Source organism: Thermobia domestica, chromosome 8 (genome assembly GCF_964235325.1).
Source record: "Thermobia domestica chromosome 8, izTheDome1.hap1.1, whole genome shotgun sequence".
Classification (NCBI taxonomy): Eukaryota; Metazoa; Arthropoda; class Insecta; order Zygentoma; family Lepismatidae; genus Thermobia; species Thermobia domestica.
Genome location: NC_137461.1, coordinates 17,070,064 through 17,076,285, shown reverse-complemented (window position 1 = coordinate 17,076,285; position 6,222 = coordinate 17,070,064). Strand labels below are relative to the sequence as shown.

Genomic DNA, 6,222 nt, shown 5'->3' with positions numbered 1-6,222 from the left:
GCTATTTTCTTCGTATGTAGGCTTCCGCTTGGGCCGGAGCTAACATTGATATAGTAATCGTGCTCTGTCAAAATATAACTCTGTATAATTTCGACTAAATAGACAGTAAATAACAAACATGTGTTGTAATTTTTGTAGTACTAAATTATCCACGAAAATCAGCTTTCTTTAGACTATATGTTTCACACATCATGACACTTTCCGTTAACCAGGTATCACCCAAGTGTTGGTTGAAAATATTCTACAGTGACATAAGTAATTTCGTTGACCCAAGGTTAATGCAGTTGGGTTGCAAGTGAGCACTCATTGTTCCCAAACAACCCAATTTGGTTTCAAAATTTTTAACCAAACCGCGTGGTCACGTTTCAACCCAATCATTTCTCTCAGTGTAGTGGTTGTCTAACACGGCTACGGCGTCAATAAGTGGGATTACTGAGAGAAATTGCGAAAATACAATTTGTGTGTTTTATTGATACTTCTTTAAGTAACCTGCAACCGAAAATGATGAAAATATTCCCTGTAACATTGTGTTTAAAAATGAGCACTCGTTCTATTGCTTAATGAAACTTTGTTTAATCTACCTCAGCCTTCTACCCTCCATAAACACTAATTGTCGTTTCTGAGTTCTTATTTAAAAAGTTTGCTTCAAGCTACTTATACACATCACGATTCGTGGTGCTTCAATTAAAACATCTATGTTGTGTCAAATATGAAGATTAGTTGCTTATTTTTCTTGGCTTGTTCTATCGGTTTACAATAGCGAACTTACACATAAGGAAATGTTCTGCAGTAAATTCTGGTAGCTTATGAATTAAACGTTTTACTTATATCTGACTTTATAATACCATAGATGTTGGCCCGATGAAGTGGCTCGCTTTATTATCAGGATGTTACGTAGCAACTTTGTGACTCTGGAACTGACTTTGTCAGCTTTACCTATTGGTCCGAATAAACTTTGTTCATCTAATCTCTTAAACGGAATTATCAGTTACGTGTTCCCTAGCTGAGTTTTTAAACTTAAAACAGTCAAGATAGAAAAATAGTCTATACTTCGCAGAGAGTAATTCCAATAAAACTTTCTGTCTTATCCCTTTTGTCCGGCAGATCTAATCGTTAATACGGTTAAGTAGATTCTACTATAGTTCAATTGGTAATATGGAATGGCTCAGACTATCTGAACACAAGTTTTGCAAATTTTTTAGGTAAATAGTTTACTGATTACTTATTTGAAAATGTCAAATATGCTAAGTGGAAATGTTTTGCGAAAAACCAAATGCATTAATTGTAGTGAAAGCTGCTTTTATTAATTTTGAGTCTGATCAATGTCACATACAAACATCGGCGCAAATTTGTCTTCAACATTGGGAAGGGGGTGTAAGACCGTTCCCTTAATCTTTTATTTAAAAATTATGTATTTATGAAGTTGAAAAACAATGCTGTGGAGGTCAGAGGAGCATCTTCAACATTAGGAGGGGGACAGATTTGAGGCTTATTCTGGAGGGGAAAGATGAAACTCATATTACGGTAGGTGAATCTGATTTCTGAAGTAACCTGTTGTATATTATATATCAGGCGATGTAGATAAAATAGTGAAAATGGAACAAGCCAAGGGACATCAGTTTCATCTCACTTTCCTTTGTAGCAGTCGGACACAATTCTCATCTCTCCCCCTCCAAAACAAAACACACACTTCAAATCGGATTATTGGGGGACAGTCCCCCCAGTTCCAAGATATAGCGGGATGTCCCCCTCATCCGCCAAGGATTTGCGCCAGTGTATACGAGAAGTATACATTACGTTTGACAGCTTCGTATTTAAAATGAGTGACATTGTTCAGAGGAGAATTCCCGAAGCACTTAATTGAGAAATATGCGAAGACGAACAAGATCTACAATAAACGTTTAACATGGTAAACATTTATTTATTACAACGATCAAATGAGATGCGATAAAAAAATATTTGTTTTAATGGAGTACCAAGATTAAGTGCACGAGTACTCACAATCATTAATATTTGGTTTAATTTATAATAAAAAAGAGAATAAATAGATTTTAACAGTAACTGAGTATGTTCTTTGCTGCTTGGAACACTGAATATCCATCCATATGTATTCGTAAGTTTGACTGATATTAAATGTGTTCTAATTTGTAATGTTAAAATAATGATGCCGATTTAATGTACATTTCTGAAATTTACGCAAAGAATTTTCGTGCAGTTTTACTATACGGATCCACACAGAAATTCATTAAAAAAATACTTGTTTCTCTGTGATTTTATTTTCTGTAGGCCTACCTTCAGCAATCATTTTCGAGGTGTGTGCTCTTCCATTCTCCGGTGCAGATTCACTTAACAGAGCTTCTGCAAGCTACACCAAGCAATGTGTAGTTTTACTATACGAATCCATAGTATAACTAGGAGTAGGTGTAGAAGTAGTAGTAGTAGGAGGAGGAGTACGTGTAGCAGTAATAGGAGTAGGTGTAGTAGAAGTAGTAGTAGGAGGAGTAGGTTTCGTAGTAGTAAGAGTAGTAGTATTGGGAGGAGTAAGGGCAGGAGTAGGTGTAGTAGTAAGAGTAGTAGTAGGAGGAGGAGTAGAAGTAAGTAGAAGTGTAGGAGTAGGTGTACTGGTAGGAGTAGCAGTAGTAGGAGTAGGAGTAGGTGTAGTAGTAAGAGTAGAAGTAGTAGTAGTAGTAGTAATAGTAGAAATAGAAGTAGGAGTAAGTAGTAGAAGGAGTAGGAACGGGTTACAAGCCCCGCAGGGGTTGGTTGGTTTCTGCTGTCGACATAAAATGATGAAATTTCAGACTTCTCAAATTTTTATGGTAGCTTATAGAAGATTACGTGCATTTCAATAATAGGAGTCACTGATTCGACTCTATTACTTTCAGGTTCGACTTTAATTTCTATATTTCCACCTAAATACGTATCTCAGAGGTAAGTGCACACCATATTCCCATTACTTATACACTACTCTATTAAAATATTATTAGAAATGTCTTCTGTAAATTTTTATAAATCTATGGATCCGTATACTATAACTGCACCAGAATTTTAGTTCATTTTAGAACATCATGTGCAAGCAATGAAAACATATCGAAATATTTCTTGTAACGTCCAGCATAACGTACCCTACATAATCCAACATGTAAAGTAAATGTTTTACCCCATATATATTGTTGTACGTTGTCCTCATTTATGTATATTACCACTATCTGCTCCCTACGGATGCAACCTCACACGGGCTCTCCTGCTGTGCCCCTGCCCTAATTCAGTTAGATAACGTTGTGCTTTTTAGTAGGAACCTAGCACAAGTTGGTTACCGCTTTTTATGATATAAGTACACTGAAGCCCTCTTAAACTAAATATGCACCGAGAATGCAAGTTCATACTATGAAAATTATTGTTTAAGATACAGAGAGTAGATTTACTGAAAAAGAAGTATATGCAATGAATTAAGTATGGATCCATACAATAAATCTACACCAAAGTAATTATGAGAATTGCTCTGTTTGATGAATGCCTAGGCTAATTCTTTAATAGTGATGAGCACAAGAGTTTTGGTCTTGTAGTTTGTGCAAGAGTCTTGCGTGCAAGACCAAGACCAAAAGCAATACCAGGAATCCCGATGCAAGACCAAGACCAAGAGCATACCTGCAAGACCAAGACCAAGACTCTTGCTCAAGTCTTGCACAAGTACCGGCTCAGTGGTAGAGCGTTCATCTGTGTTGCATGTAGTCCCTGGTTCGATCCCAGCTTGAGACGTGGGCTGTTTTGGTGGACAAGCACCGTGTGCGTGAGTTTTCTCGGGGTTTCCCTTCTACTTTCTTCATTACACATTTTAATTATTTCTAATCATCACCGTCTCCCTTAGCCGCGGTGACAAATCGTGGGACGTTAAACTAGATATTTCACTTCATTTCAAAACATATTATTGGCGTTCTTCTTTCAAAACTAAATAAAAATGTAGTACTGAACATCGGCAATTTCGTACACCATAGGTGCCGACTACATGAGTGTCTTGGCTCCAAGGCTCAAGTATTCGTTGGATTTTTTTTTTTTTTAATGTGTACTCATAAAATTAATATCGAAATAAAAAGTTTTCATGACATTGACAAAATCTTAGTGCATGTAACCACAAGCTTGATTTCATGGCCGGATACTTATACGTTGAACAATTGTTTGTCAATGTAACTTTTACCCTCCTTAGGTATATCGACACATCGAAGATTGAGTGATATAACATTACACAATAAATAATCCATATTCACAAGTGAGAATGATTTTGTACAGATATTTCAAATAACTTGGAGTTTGATATCGTTATTTTGTATTTCTAATATAGGTCAAAAGTATTTATATAAATTGATTTTACACAAAAGACATTTACAGTTTCGTCGTTTTCAATTTTCACTCAAATTATTCTAAAATATTAAGAGCTTTGAATATTGCTAAACATATCATCATCATCATCATAGCTATTCTGCCATTGTTGGCAGTTCACTTGCTGCAACTGAGTAGCTTCGATGTAGTAGTTCTCGGCTAGTCTATTCGTCTTGACGCAGCAATTTTCTGTTTTAATACCTGCTTTCAACTAGTCTCCTTCGTTCCCTCCAACTTTTTCCTTCCACCATACCCTCTAGCACGTCCCTCATAACATAGTTTCTCCTCAGTCAATATCCCAACCAGTTCCTCTTCCTCCTCTTAATTACATCTAAAATTCTTCTTTCCCACCATACTGCTACTATTTTTCACACCTTCTTATTCGTTTTACGTTCAACCCTGCTAATTCTCTCCTTTTTTCTCCATGCTCAAGTTTCGAAAGCCTGCAATTTTCTTCATCATTTTGCGTAGTGTCCATATTTCTACCACATAGAGTACATACTGGAATCAGTAAAACAAAATCTTAATACTTAATTGGAAGTTTGTTCAATACAAGGATTAGCTAATCGTGGTCAAAAAGAAAAAAACGGACTACTTTAGAGTGTAAAAATAATTTTGCAATTAATGGTATTTCAGGAATCTGTGCCGTCTTGATTTTCTTTCATGAGTCTCAGGTGTCGCTTCCCCAGTTTGGGAACCTATGGAGTATTGGATTTGTTAAAAAATATAAAAAGATTAAGAAACGTGAATTATCTTATAAGCGTAGGCATCCATTGAAAAATAAATAAAGGTCATCGCCTATGTTGTACACTATCATCATACTTACACGAAGGTAAACTACATTTAGAAACATACATTGTGTTTCCGTTACTATTGGTGCATTGTAGAATTTATTATCCCTTATATCCAGAGTAAAATTTACCTATGAAAAGCATAAGAATTCCTAAAAGCAACACTTGCAGGACTCTTGCAAGTAAGACCAAGACCAAGACCAAGACTGGGTATGCAAGAGCAACACCACCCGGGTATTGGTCTTGGTCTTGCATTGCTCATCACTACTCTTTAAGTTAGAATCTTGAAATTTGGACAGTACAAAGGACTTGTGACGTGAGATAAAACTAACGAAGAAGTTTTGGAAATTTGACGCGGAAGAGGGTACGGAAGTTGCAATTATTATAATAAGATGCTCGTATGTCAGAGTCAAGGGTTAGTGTTATGAAATTTGGTGTTGAGTTAGAGACCTGCACGGGCCGGGCTTGGGCAGGCCGACTCCATTATTTACTTGGGCCGGGCCGGGCTTGGGCGGGCCGACACTGATTTCTCTTCAGGTCGGGCCGGGCTGGGGCCGATTAATTGCAATTCTTTAATAACACTGTTCAACAACGAAAATGTAAATTGAACAAAATCAGCTAATTCTTATTGATTTTGTGGTGCTGATCACGAATTTGAAAGTTATTTTCAAATATTAGCTCTACTTTTCGTTTTACAGGCATGTCTAATAATAACGATTTAAAAATAAATATATTCGCTTCGTTTGGGGTAAAATGTTACACTGATACGGCAACACTGGAGAAACTATATGAACGCTCGGTTTCATTGTGTTCCTTATCTCAGTAGAGTTCTGCTATTGTTAGAAAAGACAGGTTTAGTGCAGTTATCAGCGTTTTGGGTGTGACGTTTGTGTAGTGCAGGACATAAAAATACAACTACAAGTACGCAAAAATACTGGTATTTCGAATGTATATTTTTAAATAGTTGTCGGAACTATTTCAAGTGACATTTTGAGGATTTCAATAAACAAAAATGCCGCGAAATTGTGTAAACAGTGCGGATAGCTTCTGCTAC

General features: G+C 36.5%; 1 protein-coding gene across 3 annotated transcripts in view; it reads left to right on the top strand.

The window, feature by feature from the left end:
• The first annotated feature begins 1,796 nt into the window (after window positions 1-1,796).
• Window positions 1,797-6,222, top strand: part of LOC145692723 (Na(+)/citrate cotransporter-like) — a 69,641-nt gene continuing 65,215 nt past the window's right edge. The window contains exon 1 of one of the 3 annotated variants that reach the window (XM_081768146.1): window positions 1,797-1,909. The gene's annotated coding sequence lies outside the window, so the exon portion shown is untranslated. Of the gene's footprint in view, window positions 2,114-6,222 lie in introns of all 3 variants that reach the window. The other 2 variants (XM_081768147.1, XM_081768144.1) reach the window with 2 other exon arrangements.